We start from the raw sequence: 22274 nt of genomic DNA, 5'->3' as shown, positions 1-22274 counted from the left end.
ACCAGTTTTTGAAAAGACTATCTTTGCTCCATTGTACTGAATTTGCTCATTTGTCAAAGATCAATTGACCATATTTATGTGGGTCTATAGCTGGGCTCTCTCTTCGGTTCCACTGATCTATTTGTCTATTCTTTCACCAATACCACACTGTATTCATTACTGTAGCTTTATAGTAAGTCTTGAAATTGGGCAGTGTCAGTTCTCCAATTTTGTTCTTCAATATCAAGTTAGCTGTTCTGGGTCTTTTGCCTTTCCATATAAACTTTGGGATCAGTTTGTCTTTATCCACAAATAACTCGCTGGAATTTTGATTGGGCTTACATTGAATTGAGCTGGGAAGAACTGACATCTTGACAATATTGAGTCTTCCTATCCTTCCATGGAATATCTCTCCATTTATTTAGTTCTTCTGTGATCTCTTTCATCAGAGTTTCATTGTTTTCCTCATATAAATTTTGTACATATTTTGCTAGGTTTATGCCTAAGTATTTCAGTTTGGGGGTGCTCTACAAGTGATATTATCTTTTTAATTTCAAATCCTACTTGTTTATTGCTGGTATAGAGGAAAGCAATTGACTTCTTTATATTTACCTAATGTCTTGCAATAATCAAGATATTCACTTACTATAATCACTAACTAGTTCCGTGAGTTTTTTTGGTCAATTCTTTTAGATTTTCTACATAGACAATCACGTCATCTGCTAAAAAAGACAGTTTTATTTCTTCCTTCCTTATCTGTATACCTTTTATTTCACTTTTTTTTTTTTTTTTTTGGTCTTACTGCATTAACTCGGACTTCCAGTATGATGTTGAAAAACAGTGGTGAGAGGGGACATCCCCGTCTTATTCCTGATCTTAGTGGAAATGCTTCTAGTCTCTAACCATTAAGTATACTAGATGTAGGTTTTTGTAGATTTTCTTTATCAAGTTGAGGACATTCCTTTCTGTTCCTAGTTGCCAAGAGTTTTTATCATGAATGAATGTTGGATTTTGTCAAATGCTTTTTCTGCATCTATTCATATAATAATGTGATTTTTTCTTCTTTATTCTGTTGATGTAATGGATTACATTAGTTGATTTTCAAGCGTTGAACCAGCCTTGCATGCCTGGAATAAATCCCACTTGGTCATGGACTATGAACTTCACCAGTGCTTTAAAAAGCCACCCACCTGCCGTCTTAGTCGGGCCAGGATGGCTGGAGGAGCTGGAGTTACGTATTTCCCTTTTCCCACACAGAAGGCTAGAGGGGGCTAGAGTTAGGTATTTCCCTTCCCCAAGGTAAATTAGGCTCTGATAAAACCCCAGTAGGTTAAGCTCTGGTGAAATAGTTTCTCCTGAGGGCAGGCCTTGTTAAGAACAGAATGCTCTAGCATATTCAAAGTGGTTCCTTTTTCCCCTCCACCTGCTGAACGTATGAGTATTTTGCTTCCGATATTCACTGTGAGGAACACTGGCACAAAAGTGTGGGGGAGGACCCTTATGACTAGATCCCCCTGGAGTTTTTAACTCTCAGATTTGTCCGCACTGTGCCTCCAGCAATTTGTCAATTACAGGTTTTCCCAATGTTGGTTCCCCTGGTAGTTTCTGCTCCCTTAAGTTGTGAATCTGGGTACCTACTGATCTGTCTAGTGGTTTGCCCTGTGACCTCATTTCTTTGACAGATCTAAGAAAAGTTGATTTGTTTTCAGTTTGTTCAGCTTTTTACTTGTTGTTAGGACCAAGCAGCAATTTCTGAGCTCCTTACATGCCAGACAGGAAACTCGAAGTCCTCCACCATAATTTTTTCAATACTGAGGGGTCTCTAAAAGGTCTTACTCTGCCCTAGGAGAACTGAATTTCAGTTAACATTTGTCAAGCACCATCTATGAGCCAGATGTCCGGTAAATACTTTCACACTTGTTATCTCACTAAGTCCTCAGAACAGCCCTGAGAGGTAGTTATTAAAATTATCCCCATTTTACAGATGAGGAAGCTGATACTCGAAAAATGTAAATGGCTTGGCAAGATCACATAAACAGAAAGTGGTAGAGCTAAGATTAAAACCAGGTCTTCTTTTAACTCCAAGGCCGAGGAGACTTAACTTTAGGAAATTAAAAGTCTTGAGTGATAATTTTAGAAAATTAAAAATCTTGAGTGATTTCCTCTTCCCTTCCTCCTCTGGGACCTTCACTCGTGTTTGGGTTAGCAGAGAGGTGGGGACATTGGGGAAGCTGAGGTCCACCCACTGAATCAATGTTGTAGCAGAGGCTTGAGCAACTATATGGCCAATATAATTCCGGTTTATTCTGACTTCCCAAAATGTACTGCCAGAATTAGCAGGCAACTGTCACAGTTCAATTTCAAAAAGCAGTTCTTCCATTTTTTTTCTTGACTGTATAGACCAGAAGTTCATAACCAGGGTCTAAGTTTCCTCAAGGGTCCTCAGGGACATCAAGAGGTTTGTGAACCTCTTGAAACTGTGTTGCATTGTGTAGGTGTGAGAAAATGAATTTTTCTGAGGAGAGGGTTTATCTTTTTCATCAAATTTTCAAAGAGTTCTCCAATGCAAACAAGGTTAAAAAATAATTAATATAGGCTTTGTCCAACAAGAGTTTGTTTTTAAATTTTCTAACTCCCGCCTAGGGAGAGAACCAGATACTAGTAAAGAATGCAGCAGTTCATATCAGGAAATAATAATCACACTAATACTTCAGTAATTACTTTTTTCCTCTGTGCTGATGGAGACATAGATCTGGCTTTGGTGAAACCAGAAAAAAAAAAAAAAAAGAAACCCCAATGATTTGTGTGGAGACCAAGAGGATGCATCTGTTTCCTGAATCAACCAGATCAAATGAGCACTGAATCAAACGCTGCCTGTGCTGAGACTTTATTTTCTTGCAAAGAAAGATGAAGCAGTTGCACTCAAACAGGGGAAAGAAAAAGAAAAAAAAAAAAAAGGAGAAGAAAGAGTAAGCCTAGGCAAAATAAGAATTATAATCTCTACTTTGGAGTAATGCCAATGGATTTCTTGATATGGTACCTTCTCCAAACTAAAGTTCACACCTAACAGGTATTATTTCTATAGTATCTGTAAAGTAACTCTAGTCTCTGAAATTTTTTTTTTTTTTTTTTTTTTGACCACGATGCAGCAGCTTGTGGGATCTTAGTTCCCTGACCAGGGATTGAACCCAGCCCTGTCAGTGAGAGCACGGAGTCCTAACCACTGGACCACCAGGGAATTCTCTGAAATCTTTATACAATGGAGACTTTGGCTCAGTCTGCCTAGATTTATTTCAGCAAGTGCTTCATTGTGTCTTGGCTCCAACTCCTGCATCTTTCCCAACCTTCCAGATACTTGTCACGATACAGTCATGCTTAATTCTTTGACATCCTCTCAGTTGCCTGTGCACTTTGTATTTGCCTTTCCCTCTGCATTTGCTGTTCCCTCTGCTTGAAACACCCTTCACTCCCTCATCCCCCTCACTATCTCCTCCTCAGCCCTCAGGACATCTCTTCTAGGGAGCTTTCCTCAAGCCCTTAGGAGGAATTTTCTGTCCTTGATATCTCGTAGGATCCTGTGTGGACCCTTATCCCATCACCCAGTGCACCATTCCACTCTAAGCTCCTTGAGGGCAGGAGCCATGTCTTTCACCTGGGATCTCTAAGTGTGTCTGACACATAACAAGCTTTTACCAAATATGTGTAAAATGAATGAGTGGTTAATTTCCCATCCGTACCTAATAAGGGGCATTAAGTAATAGACCCTTGTGCAAATATTCTGCGGTTGAAAGTAATCAAAATATTCTCTGTTCCCTTTTTTCCCCCTCTTGGAACCTGGGGATTTTAGAAATACTAACCTCTCAACATCAAAAAGCTCAATTTAACACCCCCATGCATATCAAAGGAGCTCTAAGAAAAAAAGATAATCTGATTTATTATACAGATTATGAAATACATTAAAACAAAAGAAAAGTTTTAGATTTTAGTCTCAAAAATAGGGTTCATTTTCCTGCAGACATTACCATGATGTTCAGGGTAAATGGCCATCATTGACCATTTTTTGAAATCTGCCGCATGTGACATATAAATTCCTTTAACTATCTGTTTTTCCAAGGGGCTGAATCAGAGCTGTTTACTTAGTCATAATGATACTCAACTCTAAGTTTGAGAAAGGCTGTTATAAAACAGAGAGACTATGTAAAGCTTTTAACTTCCTTCCTCTAAGAAAGGTAATATGTGGAGAGGAAAAAGGAAGACAGAGCAAAGATCAGTGACTTCAGTAATTACATCTGATTGGGAAGATCTGAGCCTGGTCTCTGATTGCTTAATGTACTTAAGGCAAATGAAATTAATTGAATCACATACAAGAAGAAATACTGATACTTTAATCCCAGAAATGGGACTTGAAATAAATCCAAATTCTTTTTTTTTTAATTTATTTATTTTTGGCTGTGTTGGGTCTTCGTTGCTGCGTGCAGGCTTTCTCTAGTTGCAGCGAGCGGGAGCTACTCTTCGTTGTGGTGCGCGGGCTTCTCATTGCGGTGGCTTCTCTTGTTGCGGAGCACCAGCTCTAGGCTCGTGGGCTCAGTAGTTGTGACTTGCAGGCTCAGCAGTTGTGGCGCACGGGCTCAGTTGCTCTGCGGCATGTGGGATCTTCCCAGACCAGGGCTCGAACCCGTGTCCCCTGCATTGGCAGGTGGATTCTTAACCACTGCACCACCAGGGATGCCCAAGATAAATCCACATTCTTAAAGAATAGAAGAGCTTCTCTCTTTCATGAAAGCGGGTAGCTGCATAAAATGACTGAGCTGATGCTAGAATTCTCATTCTTTTTTTTTTAACATATTTATTGGAGTATAATTGCTTTACAATGTTGTGTTAGTTTCTGCTGTATAACAAAGTGAATCAGCTATACGTATACATATATCCCCATATCCCCTCCCTCTTGCATCTCCCTCCCACCCTCCCTATCCCACCCCTCTAGGTGGTCACAAAGCACCGAGCTGATCTCCCTGTGCTATGCAGCTGCTTCCCACTAGCTATCTATTTTACATTTGGTGGTGTATATATATGTCAATGCTACTCTTTCACTTCGTCCCAGCTTACCCTTTAGAATTCTCATTCTTTTTTCATGTTGAAATGGTAGGTCATACGCTTTTAGATTTAAGAGGAACTTTGAAGATCAGTTACTACAAGCTCTCACTCTCACCCATCCTGATTTGACTCATATCTCCCTGTCATTATATTCCTGGGGAGCACAGGTGGAATCCAACCTAAAACAGGTTTTCTCAGAAGGATTTGGTCCTCTGAATATTTGCCCCAAGGATCATCTGGTCTAAACACCTTCATTTCTCTCACAAGGAAGATGATGTCTAAATATAGGCTCCCGACAGATGTGCCCAGTGCCTTACGATATACAAAGCATGTTCTCATCACAGTATCTAATTCAATAAAGAATGATTCAGAGGCTCTCCAGGGTCACCCAGCTTGTTAATGGTGGAAACTGGACCAGGAGTCCTGGTGTAAATACCCATTCTCCTTCACCGTGGTACTTACTGAAAATTATTCCAAAGTGCTATTTGTATGGTTCTGAGCAGGAGGGTTTGGCCATATCCAGGGATAGTATGCAGTTAAAGATTCTGAGGTTTTATAGTGAAATTAACAAATCCCTTCATGAGGTGGGCACACCGCATGCAGCCCTTGAGGAAATGTGAAAGAGACATCTCAAAGCTGAGGAGAAACTGATGACCCCAAACCCAGGAGTGTTTTGCCTCATTTTAAAGCATTTCACAGGATTACAGGGGAGGACGTGTTGTTAGCAGTGCTCTCAAACGTTAATGTATATAGAGGCATCTCAGGATGGTGGCAAACACAGATTCTGATTCACAGAATCTTGGGTGGGGCCTGAGATAATGCATTTCTAACGTTCTTCCCGGGTTTACCAATGCTGCTGGTCCCAGGAGCACACTGTGAGTAGCTAGTTGTGAGGAAGAACATCAGTCTAGGAACCAGAAGAATGGGATCCAAGTCTCAGCTGTACGTTTTTGAACCACGTGAACTTGGGCAGGTCTCACTCTGTTTCCTCACCTGAAAAGTAGTGGTTATAATCACATCTTTAGGGACTTCCCTGGTAGTCCAGTGGTAAAGAATCTGCCTTACAATGCAGTGGACGCCGGTTCGATCCCTGATCAGGGAACTAAGATCCCACGTGCCTCAGGACAACTGAGCCTGTGCCCCACAACTACTAAGCTCGTGTACCTCAGCTAGAGCCTGCATGCCGCAACAAAGACTCGACGCAGCCAAAAATAAATAAGTTAAATAAATAAATCTTAAAAAAAAAAATCACATCTCTGTATGCACCAAGAGCCTTGAGACTGACTCTTGTCTGCCATCCCTTTTCTGGGACTCTATCCTAAGCATGTGTGCATATGTGTGGGAGAATATTTTTGACCATCAGAGATGTTTCTCACAATACTTTTTATAATAGTGAAAAACAAGAAGAAACCTAAATAGCCAAAATTAGGGAAACATTTTAAACTAAGCTAGGAGAGATCCACTGAATTGAATATTAAGCAGCCATCTAAAATAATGTTTAGGGAGAAAATATAAGAATATGGGGGGAAAAGTTCATGTAATAATGTAAAGTTTTTAATACAAAATACAAAATTGACTAAACTCTACACTATATAAAATCTCTGCCCTGTATGACTCACAGGGACACTGAGAATAAAATGAGACAGCAATTGATAACTCAGTATATAGCTATGAGGTATTATTATAATTATTTTCTAATGGCATTGAGAAAATCCAGGTCAGGGCTCATTCCCTGCTTTGGCAGCCTGCCCTAATTCTGCAACATAATGTTTCCTAGAAGGGCCAGCTTCTATCTGAACATTCCCTCTTAACAGGAAGAATTCATTCTGACTGTGATTGAAAATATGAACCCAAGAAGCAAAGAATGTGTATTTCCTGTTTCTGTTGTTACTCTTCAGAATGAGGAAGAAGAGGACAATTTTTTAAAATGTTTCTGGGGCAAACTATTTTAAAGGTGAGGTTTAAAAGATAGAAGGTTATTTTAAGATCAAACTTGAGTTTGAATCCCAGATTTGTCATGTATTGGTGGGGGACCTTGAACAAGTCAAAACCAATTTCGCTTAACTTCAATTTCCAAATATGTAAAACAGCTTTCATAGTATTCATCTCGTAAGATAATTTGAGGATTAAATGAAATAATTAATGAAAAGTGCCTGGTATAGTTCCTGGTACACAGCAGACTCTCAATTAGTCACATAGCTAATTGTGGAGGACATGCCCTGGGTGTAGGTGGGAACTTTGACTTGCTTGTAACCAAGAGAATGTGACAAATGTGATTAGAGTTACAATGATATACATAAGGTTCCGCCCTGCTAGCACACACTAGAGAGATTCACTCTCCGTTACTGGCTTGGAAAAAGGAAGCTGCCATGTTGTGAGAGGGTGGCTTGTGGGACCTTAGTTCCCAGACCAGAGATCGAACCCGGGCCCCGGCAGTGAAAACGCCATGTCCTAACCACTGGACCACCAGGAATTCCCTGTGAGAGAGCTTATGCAGAAGGCCACATGGCAAGAAATTGAGGGCAGCCTCTAGTAAACAGTAGCCCCAGCTTACAGCCAACAAGAAAACAGAAATCTCAGTCACACAATCATAAGAAAATGAATTCTACCAACCACTTGAACGATCTTGGAAATTAATTCTTCCCTGGTGGAGCCTAGAGGTTAGACTGTGGAGCCCCTTCCACCTTGATTACTGCTTGATGAGATCCTGAGTAGATGACCCAGCTAAGCCACGCCAGACTCCCGACACATAGGACTGTGAGATAATAAATGTATTGTTTTCAACCTCTACATCTGTGGCAATTCATTACACAGCAATACAAAGCCAATACATAATATAAAGTAGATAACTAACCCTTATCTTTTGCCCATTGCTTGCAATGAACAAGCTCACCGTCATTTCACCAATGTTTATTGAGCACCCACTATTCTGTAGGGGCCAAATCAAAGAATAGGAGACAGAGCCTGCCTTTGAGGAGCTAAAGGTCAGTGGAGGAGACAGAGAGGAAAACAAAAAATTACAATAAAAAGCAGTAAGTGTGGGCTTCCCTGGTGGTGCAGTGGTTGAGAATCTGCCTGCCAATGCAGGGGACATGGGTTCGAGCCCTGGTCTGGGAAGATCCCACATGCCACGGAACAACTAGGCCCGTGAGCCACAACTACTGAGCCTGCGCGTCTGGAGCCTGTGCTCCGCAACAAGAGAGGCCGCGATAGTGAAAGGCCAGCGCACCGCGATGAAGAGTGGCCCTCACTTGCCGCAACTAGAGGAAGCCCTCGCACAGAAACGAAGACCCAACACAGCCATAAATAAATAAATAAATAAATAAATAAATAAATAAAAAAGGCAATAAGTGCTATGATCGAGATAGTAGAGCTTCACATTTCAGCTAGATCATGAAGAATCTGGCTAAATTAGACATTAGCCAGACAGAGGAGAAGGAAAGGTATTCCAGGCTGATGCACTGGCAACATGCAAAAGCATGGGGACGAGGGGGTACAAACTGTACCTCAGGAAACCCAAGTGGTTGACATAGGAAATTTTCTCTGGACAGAAGTATTCTAAGGGGATTTGAATATGACATCAGCAGTGTCAGTGAGTGTTTCTCTCAGAGGTTGATGTATGAACAATGGAAGAAAGAGAATCTCTTTCGGATGGCATTAGGAAGCTGGAATGTTATAAGCCTGGAGCTTCCATCAGCCATCTTCCCATGGACACACAGAGGAAGAGAGTTTGAGAGAGAATGAACTCCAAATAGATCAAAAGGGAGCAGAGTTGAATTATGGAAAGAGAGAGGGAGATAGAGAGAACATCATTTGATCTTTTTTTTTTTAATTTATTTATTTTATTTTTGGCTGTGTTGGGTCTTCATTGCTGCCCACAGGCTTTCTCTAGTTGCGTCGAGCAGGGTCTACTCTTCGTTGTGGTGCGCAGGCTTCTCATTGCAGTGGCTTCTCTTGTTGTGGACCACGGGCTCTAGGCAGGCGGGCTTCAGTAGTTGTGGCACGTGGGCTCAGTAGTTGTGGCTCGCAGACTCTAGAGCGCAGGCTCAGTAGTTGTGGCGCATGGGCTTAGTTGCTCCATGGCATGTGGGATCTTCCCTGACCAGGGCTCAAACCCATGTCCCCTGCATGGGCAGTGGCTTCTTAACCACTGTGCCACCAGGGAAGCCCCGCATCATTTGATCTTGATCAGTGCTGTCCAATAGAACTATAATGTAAGCCATAAATGCAAGCTGCCATATGCAATTTAAGTTTCTAGTGTCCATGTTAGGAAAAGTAAAAGGAAGCAAATGAAATGAATTTTCATGCTATACTGTATTTAATCCAATATTTCCAAAATATTATTTCAACATGTAATCAACATAAAAGATCATTAATGAGATAGTTTTCTCTTTTTTATGCTACGTCTTTGAAAGCCAGCATGTATTTCACATCACATTTCAATTTGACTAACCACATTAAAGTGTTCAACAGTCACATGTGGCTAGTGTCTGCTTTGTATACAACACAGCTCTACATCTATTCCTGCTGAAGCCACTTCTTGTTCTGTGTTTGTTTAGATTCTGTATTTGTCTATTTGGCATCCATTAGTCACAGGGACAAATTAACAGCTGAAGTTGTTTACATCTCCTCTGAGATCCAGAGCTCATGCTCTGAAATTACTTCCTTTATCTAACTCTTACACATCAAGCCATTATTTCCCGTGCCTCAAATCAACCCAGGGCCAGATAACAGACAGCTAAGAACAGCTGCTATGCCCCAAAGCCCAGCAGAATTATTCAAACTAGCCAATCCTAAGCTGTTTACCCTACCCTGCCTTGCTTTTCCTGTAGAAACCCCAATAAAGGCTGTAGTCTACACCTTCCCCTGGCTCTTTTCTGCTTTCTGGCCAAAACTGGTGCTTCCCTAGGTGACTCTGCATGGCATGACACACCCCTTGCTCTCTGGAAATGTAATAAATTCTTCTTTCAATGATATTGACCTCTCCATGTCATCACTCAATCGAAGTCCCCCATGTATAACTGAGATAGTTTTATCCCCTGAATTTCCTAGGAAATAATGGATTCCTTTTTTGACCTAAGCTAGTTTGAAATGACTTTCTGTCGCTTACAATCTAAAGAATTCAAACTAACATATACAGATTCCCAGGTCCTATCCCAAACTCTAGAAACTACATCTTAAAATACGGCTATTCTTTTATAGCCAACCATGCACAGACCCATGCATAGGCTGGAGTTTGGGAACGCTTGCTGTGGGCCAAAAGGCCATGGCAAGTTCTTAAGTAGATGGAATGATCAGATTTCGGTTTTAGGACAATCACTATGACGGTTGGTTTGGAAGATGGACCAGAAGGGCGAGAGATGAGAGTAAGGCCACTTCCAAGCCTAAAGGGGCTACACACAGATTTGTGGTGTGGATTCCCCAAGCTCTTGTGCCATTCCCAGGCCACTGGGTGTAAAAGGAAAAGGAAGGGATGTGGGCATTTGCTGACGCTGAGAGCTGGGTCTGCTGCCTTTGTGCTGCTCACTCAGGAGGGCGTATTTTTGGGAAGGGGTGTGTTCTGAAAGTAGGGAGGAAGTCGCCACCCCATTGGAAAGAATCTGCCACCCTGCCTTCCAGCTGAAATATCAGATAGAGTCTGTTCTTCTCCATGGGCAGCGGGGAATGGAATGGCCAAAGGTTTTTTTTTTTTTTTTTTTTTTAGGGATTGTATGAAAGAACATGATGTCTTAGGCTCACAAAGGGAAAAAAGATAAGGGAAAAGTGGCAAGTTAGAAAGTCCATTGTGCATGTTATCTCTGTTATTTTAGATTAAGAAAAAGTAAATATGGCAGACCAGGCTCACAGTTTATGCCAGCCTGGTCCAAAATCATTGCTTTTATTTTTTTCCTTGATTTTGCATTTTGGCAGTGGGTTTTCCCTGGGAGTTTTCTGGCGCTCAGCACCACATTACCTTGCTAAGGAAGAGAATAGGAGGCCCACCGAGTCAAGCAAGGGAGATGGGGGGGCGCGGGAAGGGGAAGATCTCCCCAAACTCTTGAAGCAGAAACCTTTGGTGGGTAGGCACCACTGTGCTTAAAAACACATTCTTTTCTGATGGGAATGTAAAAAGCAGGGGTGGCCCTAGAACGCAGGAATTTCAAATGGAGAAATAATGGAGAGGTTGGGCGTATCCAGGGAGGCCAGCAAGCTGGTTCCCAAGAAGCCTTATTCCTCTGGTGCACACACCCCAGGCCAAGGCTGTCCTCAGCCTCGTTGTTCGGAATCCAGAACTTGTCAGCTTCAGCTTTAGCTCTTAGGATCAGACACACATTAGCTAAGCTTGTAACACTGATGGATAAAACTAGAATGCCAATTTATTAAACAATAGACTTTAAACAGGAGCTTCAGATAGCTGAGCTGGGGCTCAGACACTTAATGTAACCAAACTCTCCAGTACATAATCATACTAGTAAAAGTAATAATAAAAGCTAACATTTACTGAGCACCTACTACATGCTAGTCACTATGCAAAGTACTTTATCTAAATTTTTTCCCTTAATCTGAAATAGGTACTTTTTTTTTTTTTTTTTTGGCTGCACCGTGAGGCTTATGGGATCTTGGTTCCCCGACCAGGGATTGAATCTGGGCCACTGCAGTGAAAGCGCCAAGTCCTAACCACTAGACTGCCAGGGAATTCGCTGAAATAGGTACTTTTATTATCTTCATATTGCAGATGAGGAAATTTAGGCACGAGGAGGTTAAGTAATTTGCCCAAGGTCATATGTCTACTTCCCATCTGGCCCTTGAACTGGAATTGAACAGGACAGAAAGTAGACAGAAAACTTGAATGAGAGGCTTTATGAGCACGAGTATTGCTGCTCTGGGGTATGGGTAGAGCACATTGCACTTCAGTACCTCCACCCAGACCTAGCCCTGCTCCTCACCTGGAAGACAGGTGGTGTTAGAAGCCTGGGGAGAAGGCACTGGCACATACGTGGGTATTCTCACACTGAGACCCTCTAAGCTCGGCCACAATGAGGCTCCAACAACTAGTCTCATGGGTAGGGGATTTGGACAAATAGAAGCCAGGGTCAAAGATGAAGAAGAGGCAGACTGACAGGCTAGTTTGAGAGTGTGGGTGAAGTACCTCTCTGGCGTTATTTGGGACTACTTTAGTGGGGGAGGCTAAGTTACTACTTGAGCATGTGGCCAGTATAATTTGAGCCCACATAAATGACTTCCATTTGCATATGCTGGTTCTAGAAGCCAGGTGATGGAAGTGACACACAATGATAAGGGATTCCATGGGGACCCAAATGCCCATGTCAGCAGGACCAGGGCATTCTCTCCCTGAAGATGGACCCACAGGGGATATCAAATTGTAATCCATTTCAGCATCACTTCCTCAGAAATGCCTCCTCCCTTCCCTTCCTCAGGTGCCATATTTACTGTAATATGCACACAGCACCCTCCACTTATGTTTTTAGCACTTATCAAATTGAAGTTGAATAAATTTGTTGACTGTCTCTCTTCTCTGCTGGACTGTCAGCCAGTGGTTTTGAGGATAGAAACCACATCTGTTGGCTCTTCTGTTCCAACTTTGGCATCTTATATGATGTCAGAGCATAGTGAGCATTCAATAAATAATATTTCTCCACTCTTGAGCATAGCCAAGCTTTTCAAGTCATCTTTCTCCTTCACCACCCATTCACTCTTTTGCCTGCTCCCATCTGGTGACCCTAAATCATTCTTCTGGGGTTGCTGCGACCTCCACATTGCCAAATCCAATAGACACTCTCAGTCTTTATTTACTAGATCTTGGAGCACCTCTTGACATAGTTGACCACTCCCTTAGTCTTCAGATGCTTTCCCCTAATCACAATGCAATACCACTTCACACCCATTAGGATGGCTATTACATTTAAAAAAATTTTTTTTGAACAGAAAATAATGTGTTGGTGAGGGTATGGAAAAACTGGAACCCTTGTGCATTGATGCAACTTCTGTGGAAAACAACATGGTGGCTCCTCAAGCAATTAATCATAGAATTACCATATAGTCCAGCAATTCCACTGCTGGGTATATACCCCCAAAATTTCAAAGCAGGGTCTCAAAGAGAGATTTGTACACCCATGTTCATAGTAGCAGCATTCACGATAATCAAAAGGTAGAAGTGACCCAAAGTGTCCGTTGACAGGTGAATGGATAAACAAAATGTGGTATATACATACAATAGAATATTCTTCAGTTTTAAAAAGGAAGGAAATTCTGGAAAATGCTATAACGTGGATGAACCTTGAGGACATTATGTTAAGAGAAATAGGCCAGTCACAAAAGGAAAAATGCTGTATAATTTTACTTATATGAGGTACCTAGGGTAGTCAAGGTCATAGGGAAAGAAAGTAGAATGGTGGTTGTCAGGAGCTGCGGGGAAAGGAGGGAATAAGGAGTTAGTTACTGTTTAATGTGTACAGGGTTTCAGCTCTGATGAAAAAAGTTCTGAAGATGGATGGTGGTAATGATTGCAGAACAATAAGAATGTACTTAATTCTGTTAAGGTACTTAACAGAACTGTACACTTAAAAATGGTTAAAATGGTCAATTTTATGTTATGTATTTTTACCACAATTTTTTAAAATGCTTTCTCTCTAAGCTTCTAGTATACTTCCTGCTTCTAAGTTTCTCTTTTCCTACCTCCATGGCCACTTCTCAGTCTCCTAGTCAATTCCTTCTCTACCTAAATGAGAAATGTTGGAGGCCTTCTTTTCTTGCTTCCTTCCTTCAGCAAATATTTGAGTGTCTACTCTGTGTTGGGAATCAACAGTGACAAAAGACACAAAGTTTCTCCTTATGGAGCATCTATTCTTACTGGATAGAAGATGATCCAATGAACAAATAAACAAGTAAATATGTAGTACGTTAGATCAGGGGTCCCCAACCCCTGGGCCATGGACCAGTACTGGTCCATGGCCTGTTAGGAACCGGGCCACACAGCAGGAGGTGAGCGGTGAGTGAGCGAGCGAAGCTTCATCTGTATTTACAGCCGCTCCCCATCACTCGCATTACAGCCTGAGCTCCGCCTCCTGTCAGATCAGCAGCGGCATTAGATTCTCATAGGAGCGCGAACCCTACTGTGAACTGAGCATGCGATGGATCTAGGTTGCGTGCTCCTTATGAGAATCTAATGCCTGATGACCTGAGGTGGAGCTGAGGCGGTGATGCTAGAGCTGGGGAGTGGCTGCAAATACAGATTATCATTAGCAAAGAGGTCTGACTGCACAGAGACCAAAATAAATCAACTGCTTGCAGACTCATATCAAAACCTTATCAGTGAGTGGCAAGTGAAAACAAGCTCAGGGCTCCCACTGATTCTGCATTATGGTGAGCTGTATAATTATTTCATTATATATTACAATGTAATAATAATAGAAATAAAGTGCACAATAAATGTAATGCACTTGAATCATCCCAAAACCATTCCCCACCCTCCCCACCCCTCGTCCCTAGAAAAATTGTCTTCCACAAAACCGGTTCCTGGTGCCAGAAAGGTTGGGGACCACTGCGTTAGATGGTCATAAGAGCTACAGAAAAAATAAAGCAGGTTAAGGGAGATTGGAAGAGCCAAGGTGTGGTGGAGGGCTGCTGTTTTTTTAGGGCTGGTCTGATAAGGTTACATCTGAGCAGTGAACTGAAGGTAGTGGAAGAGAAAGCAATGCTATTATATGGAAGAGTTTTCTAAATAGATCACAAGGCCCTGAGGCAGAAGAGAGTCTAATGTGTTTGAAGAATAGAAATGAGGCCATGGCCACTGGAGCAGAAAGAGATGGGGCAGGGTATATACTCTGAGAGGCAGTGAGGTGGAGATACAGGTCATAAAGAGCCTGGCAGACAGTTTTGTCGAGTGAGATGGGAAGCGAATAGAGTGGGGCAGAGGAGTGGCATAATGTGACCAATGCTGTAACAGGACCACCCTGGCTGCTGTGCTGAGAACAGATCGTAGGAGGGAAGAGTGGAAGTGGAAGGTTACTGCAACAATCTAGGTGAGAGAGGAAGGCGGCTCAGACCAGAGAGGCAGTTGTGGACATAATAAAAAGTGGAAAATTGTGAATATCTCCTGATGGGAGGGTCTGTCGACAGATTGGGTATGGGAGGTGAGAAAAAGAGGAGTGACCAGATGATTCAAGGTTCAGGGCCTGAGTGTCAAGAAAAATGGAGTTGTCATTTATAGAGTTGGAAGGGACTGTTATGAGGAAATTTGAGGGTGAAAATCAGGGTTGGGTTTTGAACATTTGGTTTGAGATATCTATTAGATATCCAAGTGGAGATGTTGAATAAGCAATTGGAACATGCATCTGGAGTTCAGCATAGACACAGAATTTCAAGGTCAAGTCCTGGGTTTTCCTTCCTCTTCCTTTTAAGTCTCTCTCTAAGTAATCTTATCCATTTCCTTGGCTTTCAATACCCCCCGATAGGCTTCATCGATTTTAACCTGTACGATCACACAGAACCCCATGTTACAGTTCCCTGAGCTTGGTTTTATGCTCTGCTGTCACCATCTTGAAATTCTTAATAATTTTTGGACAAAGGGACCTGCATTTTCACTTTGCACTGGGTTCTGCAGATTAAGGAACCTGTCCTGCTCCCAAATGTGTAACTTTATTTTGGATTTCTCTTTTGAGCACTCTGTCTCATATGCCCAACTGTCTACTTGACATCTCCACTTGGATAATGTAAGGAGACCTCAAAACTAACATAGCCAAAACTAACCTTCTCTAATCCGCACTCATTAGTTCTTGCCCACCATTCCAATCAGAAACCAGAGAGCCATACTTTCCTTTCTCTCCCCATTCTCCCTCCCCCATCCAACCCAAGTCATAAGGATTGTACTTCAAAAATATGTTTCAAATTAATCCACTTTTTTCCACTTCCACTGCTCCTAGCCTGGTCCAAGCAATGATCATTTCTTATCTGGACTACTGTAGAAACTCCTGGCTGGTGTCTCCACCTCACAAGTTTTGCCCCTTCTCCAACATGAAAAAATGGTTTATTTTTCACATAGCAGCCTAAGGGGTCTTTTAAAATAAACCACAGTGTGATTACACCATGCCCCTGCTTCAACCTTCCAATGGCTCCCGTTGCATTAGAACAAAACCCAAATCCTACAAGCTGCTGCGTGAACTGAGCTCTCACCCCCTCATCATCTCTCCTTTGCCCCATTCACCCCTCCCTCACCCCAGAAAATGGCACAGTGGCATTTCAGTTCCCAATGCTCTGACCTCACCTCTGCCTTAGGATGTATGTTTTGTCTGCCTAGAAACCAACGACCCCCAACTCCCTCCAGCTTTTGCGGTGGGGTGGGGGGAGGGGGGATTGTTCGTCTTGTGTTTGTTTGTCTTTGCCGAACTCTTTTTTTTTTTTTTTTTTTTCCTGCTGATACTCATCGCTTTATTAGCGCAGAACTGTGGTCTGGAAAAGGGGAGCCTGGGATGAACAGGACCAGCACCCATCTCGGGGGATTTTCCTGGACATCAGGGGTTCCTCCATGCACGTTTAGAGGTAACACCTTCATAGGTGAAATCCCCAGAGGGCAGCGCTGTGACTGCCAAGCAGCAGGGGTAGGAGGGGTGCCCTGGGCACAGCAGGGCCCTGGCACAGCTGGGCTTCGATGGCAGGCTCCACGTGGATGGTCAGAATGCAGCGGCTGTACCTGCGCCCAGGCACACGGCCCAGGCCACTTCTTTGCCACACACCAGAGACCAGGTGATGAACTTGGGGTCGGTCCTGAGGGCAGTGGCGGCGACACTGGGCGTGGGCAGAGCCTCGCGAAGGAAGGCGAAGAGCGGGTACGCCTGCGAGCCATTCACCTCGCGCTTCTCCACTTCTCGAAGAGCATGAAGTTGGGCTCGAACCTGTTGCCTGGTCTGACGTACTTGAGGCAATTCAGGATCTCGTTTTGGGCGTTTTCCTGATGCCCAAACCGGTTGCACGTGAAGCTGAGCACGACCAGGCCTCGGGGCCCGAGGAGCCGCCTCAGCTCCTTCACCTGGGTGTCGTCCTGGACCCCTGTGCCTCCGAGCGATGCCAAGTCCTCAATGAGCAGGGCCCTACCCCGCAGGGCAGGTCCACGCGGCATGGGTGTCGGAGAGGAGAGGAGAGGGGAGAGCTACGAACTAGAAGCACCTGTTTTTGCATCTTACTCATCTGACAGGTCTCAGCTCAGATATCACATTTTTAAAGAAGCTTCCGTGTTCGGCTAGGTTCCCCAGAAAATGAAACCCAGGGCAAAAAGCTGCTGGGCTATTCTTTTAATAGGGAAAACAATCCCAGGGAGCAGGAAGGAAGAATTGGGAGAGAAGCAGGGAAGGAGGAAGAGCCAGTGTGTGGATATGCTGGCCATCTCCAAATGCAGCTGATCTCTTAATCTGCAGGACCACACCCCCAAGAAGTCTTGGGACCATCCTTCAGAGGCAGTCAAAGGGGAGATATTATCCTCTGGCTCCTACCTCCCAGCGCTCAAAGGTTCAGCCCTGGGATGTTAACTCCCCTGTATTTCTAGGCTGCATGTGGGCATGGGTGCTGAGAAGCCTCCTGGTGGTTCCAACAGGGTGACACCTGAGCAGGAAGCCAGAGAAGTGAGGTACAGAGCGGGAGCAGTATACTGTCAGGTCACACCTATGTGAAGTCGTCAGCACCACGCAGAGCTACAACAAGAGACAAGTGAGGACTTCCCTGGTGGCGCAGTGGTTAAGAATCCGCCTGCCAATGCAGGAAACATGGGTTCGAGCCCTGGTCCGGGAAGATCCCACATGCCACGGAGCAACTAAGCCCATGCGCCACAACTACTGAGCCTGCGCTCCAGAGCCCGCGAGCCACAACTACTGAAGCCCGCGTGCCTAGAGCCCGTGCTCTGCAACAAGAGAAGCCACCGCAATGAGAAGCCCGCGCACCGCAACGAAGAGTAGCCCCCACTCGCCACAACTAGAGAAAGCCCGCACGCAGCAACGAAGACCCAACGCAGCCAAAATAAATAAATTAAAAAAAAAAAAAAAAAGAGACAAGTGAAGCCGAGAAGATTCAAAGTGGAGGAAAAAAACTGAGACCTTTGCCCTGATCTACTCCAACCCCATCCAGGTCATCCTGTGTATTCATTCATTGGACAAATGATTTTCAAACACCTCCTAAGAGCCAAGAGTATGCTAGTGACAGTGATGCAAAGAAGTATAAATAGACACCACTGCTGCCTTGGAGGTGCTCACATTCTAACGAGGTTGATGGTTAAAAAAGTATAGAAGAAAAAAAAAAAGATAAAAATCACTGTAATTATAAACTGTGACAAGTGGAGATAAGAAACAAACAAGGGGGAGAGAGAGAGAGAGAGAGAGAGAGAGAGAGAGAGAGAGAGAGAGAGAGAGAGAAAACAGGACCAGTGGGCTGGAACTCACGGGAGGAGGGGACAATGGCACGAGATGATACAGGAGAGGTTGACAGGAGTCAAATCATGTAGGTCTTGCTAGTTTCTTCAAAGAAGCCTGTTTTTTGTTTTCCTTCAGAGTATTTATTTATTTGAGTCTTTAATTGCTTTCTGTCTACCTGACTAGACTAGAAGCCCCAAGAAGTCAAGGACCAGACGCCCTTCTTGTTCCCCATGGTATACCTAGTGCCTAATCACAGTGCCTGGAGCCTGGCAGCCTTCAGTAAATAATAATTGTTGAGTAAATCTGTTGAATACAGGAATGAATGGATAGGAAAGCACTTGCTGTGGAGAGCAAGGACTTACAGCTCAATGGCGTCAGGCTCTCATAATCAGATTCATGCATCTCCACAACAAGGGACCAGAAATCCTACAAGGATGTTGACCTGAGTCTTCCTGGGCTGTGCTTGGGTGAGCAGGAAATGCTCCATTTTCTTATCTGATCAAGTCTTAATTTAATTAACACATTTTTATTTCTATTTAAAACTTTCAATCAGCTTACACTGAAGCCCTAGGAGCCATATTATTGTTTTAAGAGCAGCTCCATAGCCTGCCCCTGATCCATTACGTTTCACTAGTGTGATGTAAATTAGTATTATTATTATGTGCTGCCCTGACAGCTGGTAAAATGGGGAAGTCCTCAAATGGCCTAACCACATGGTCCCCTCACCACTCTGCCCCCCAAGCCAAACAGCCCTCCTTTTCAAATGAACCAGGTGCAATTCATTTTTTTATAAATTTATTTATTTATTTATTTATTTATTTTTGGCTGCGTTGGGTCTTCGTTGCTATGCACAGGCTTTCTCTACTTGCGGCGAGCGGGTACTTTTCATTGCAGTGTGCCGCCTTCTCATTGTGGTGGCTTCTCTTGTTGCGGAGCACGGGCTCGAGGCCCGTGGGCTTCAGTAGTTGTGGCGCATGGGCTCAATAGTTGTGGCTCGAGGGCTCTAGAGAGCAGGCTCAGTAGTTGTGGCCCAAGCTTAGTTGCTCTGCAGCATGTGGGATCTTCCCGGACCAGGGCTGGGACCTGTGTCCCCTGCACTGGCAGTCACATTCTTAACCACTGCGCCACCTGCAATGCTTGCTTACTCCTGAGTAGCAGATTTCAATTCCCTGACAGCCCATGGAATTATTCAAACACGCCAATCACATCCTCCCTAAGGAACCGAGGGGCACCTCTCTCTCTTGATACTACAAAACTTGCCTCCTGCAGCCCCCAGGGAATTCACTCTTTTCCCGAATGCAGCCCCCATGTGGTACTGCACGGAGCAGTGTCCCCTTCCTCCAGACTGTGAGCATACGGACTAATAAACTGCTGTCCGTCTCATCTGTCCAGTGTCAGGTGTCATGTGTTTGGCTATCCCCATAACCCCAGGGCATCCCTCCTTCCTCCACAGGGAGGGACTTAAATGTAAAATATGCTGGGACTTAAATGTAAAATCTTACAATGTGACATTGACATTGAATAGGAGATGATCAAAATAAGCAGTTTAATCTTTAGAGGGTATCTTAGTTTGGTCCATCTGCAGGTATCAGAGACCAAACAGCGTGGGGGTTTTTTTGTTGGTTTTGTTTTGTTTTGTTTTTATTGGAGTATAATTGCTTTACAATGTTGTGTTAGTTTCTGCTGTACAATGAAGTGAATCAGCTATATGTATACCTATATCCCCTCCCTCTTGGACCTGCCTCCCACCCCCCCAAACAGCATGGTTTAAACAAGAGTTTCTTTCCCCACCACAGCGTAGCAGCTCTCTTCCTCAAAGTCATCAGAGGCCCAGACCCTTCTATCTTGGGGCTTCTCCACCCCTAGGGCATGGCCCTCATCTGTATGTTTCTTATGGTGGAATCAGTGCATTTTCTTGTTAGAATGTTCCACAAAAATAGCTGCAGATGCCCCCAACTCCGTGACTTAGGACCAGTCAGCTGAAAATCTAGAGGCTCCAACACACCTTAAACTTTTAAACCTGAAAGCAGTTGGGACACCCACCCCCTCAAATGGAGTCTAGCAGAGGGACAATACAGAATCTTGGTTAAGAACTAGAATTCTAAAGCGTAACAATTCTGGGATCAAATTCCAACTTTGCCACTTGTTGGCTGTGTAATCTTCAGCAAGGCACTGACCGTACTTTACCTTTCTGAATTCGTTCCTGCAAGTGTAAAATGGAGTTAATAACAGAAAGCACCTCAAAGGGTTGTTTTAGGGATTCCATGATATAACATACGCCTAGCAAAGCGCAGGCACAGAGTAGGGATTCAATGAATCGGCCATCTGGTACGTCCTTACCCCACTTGCCCAAGGAATGAGCTCATAAATATTCAGGCTCAGGGGAAATTTTGACCTAGTGTATGGCAATGAGACGTACATACACACTTAGACATTCTGAACATGGGAAAGCTTATATAGGGCTATCTTACATGACTATCTTAAAGGGAAGTGTTATGAGGATTAAATTAAATGAGTTAATATGTATTAAATGCTTAGCACAGGGTCTAGTACATAGTAAGCACCATGTCGGTATGAGCTATTATAATTATTATGATCATCATATCTATAAGAGGTCGGTATTACTTATTGGTCCTTGTAAAAGGCTATGGGCACGTAAATGTAAAATATTACAATGTGACATTGTCTCCCTTCCCTGAGAGACTTTCTGTGTATGAGGTAACTGGCAGTTTCACTACCCCCATTTGTGCAGTTTTAGTGAAGTTGGCAATTGCTAACATAGTAAAGGGGACATGTGCTACCACACAGCTGTACAAGGAAACAGAATCACATTTTTTGAGGGTTCCTGACGGCGCAGCACTTTTTTCAAAAGTTCTCTGTACAATTTTCAGTACAAAAATAGGTGTGAACTGTGTGCCCTTTGGAAGGGAATGAGTTGGCCACTGCAGTGCTAAGATTGGTATTGTTCAGAGAATGAAATTCCTGTTCACTGATGTTGTTTTGGGTTGGGCTGACCTTATGAACTGGATTTCTTTTCAGATGGGTGTATTTTTCCTTATTGCAAATTTCCTTCAATTCATCAGCAGAAATTCTAGCCACTTTGCTGGGAGCTTGTGACCCTGGTTTGGACGGCTTATGTACTCGCCTTTCGACAAATGTGGATTTATTTATTTTATTTTATTTTTTTGCAGTTCCTGCTTGGCACTTCCCGCTTTCCCTCTGGGACGCCATCTTTAGCCTTCTGTCACCACTCTCTGGTTTCATCCCCTATGAATCACTTCCTTTGGGTCACTTGAGTTTTTCTCCTGTAGGAGAGTCTAATCTTTTTCAACAACTAAGTTAAAAAAGAATTTCCGTTCCTAGACTCCTGCTTTACCATTCATTCACTGATTCCTGAGCTTCATGGCTTAGTTGCAATTCATACATCCATTGACATATTTATCCATACCATAGGTGTGGCCACGTTACTCAAAGGGGCATTGGCTTTTCTAACACAATCCATGCCATACTGTGGCAGTCCTAAGTCCTATCAAGGTTTGTTGCCTGAGAGAACTCATTTTCTCTGAATTTTCCTACCCACAAATGTTTATTTTACTTACTTATCTACAACTTATCTTCTTGCCAGAAGAATTTAAGGCTGCTTATAAAAATGCAAACACTAGAGGAAGATCAAATAAACTGGAAATAAGAAACATGAGGGAAAGCAAAGGTATAGAAGTAAGATGCAAGTTGTGGAGCCCTTGCGACAGATGGGACAAAAGTTGGCTCAGAGCCTCCCGGTAATCAACGCAAGAGAGAAAAATG

At 43.4% G+C, this 22274-nt stretch overlaps 1 long non-coding RNA gene and 1 pseudogene across 1 annotated transcript in view; both read right to left on the bottom strand.

Annotated features, from left to right (window-relative positions):
- LOC132370812 (uncharacterized) overlaps positions 1–22274 on the bottom strand; it is a 41586-nt gene that overhangs the window by 5657 nt on the left and 13655 nt on the right. The window lies entirely within an intron of this gene.
- On the bottom strand, positions 16621–17188 carry LOC132369523 (glutathione peroxidase 1-like; annotated as a pseudogene).

Source organism: Balaenoptera ricei, chromosome 8 (genome assembly GCF_028023285.1).
Source record: "Balaenoptera ricei isolate mBalRic1 chromosome 8, mBalRic1.hap2, whole genome shotgun sequence".
Classification (NCBI taxonomy): Eukaryota; Metazoa; Chordata; class Mammalia; order Artiodactyla; family Balaenopteridae; genus Balaenoptera; species Balaenoptera ricei.
This window is presented reverse-complemented; position numbering and strand designations above follow the sequence as displayed.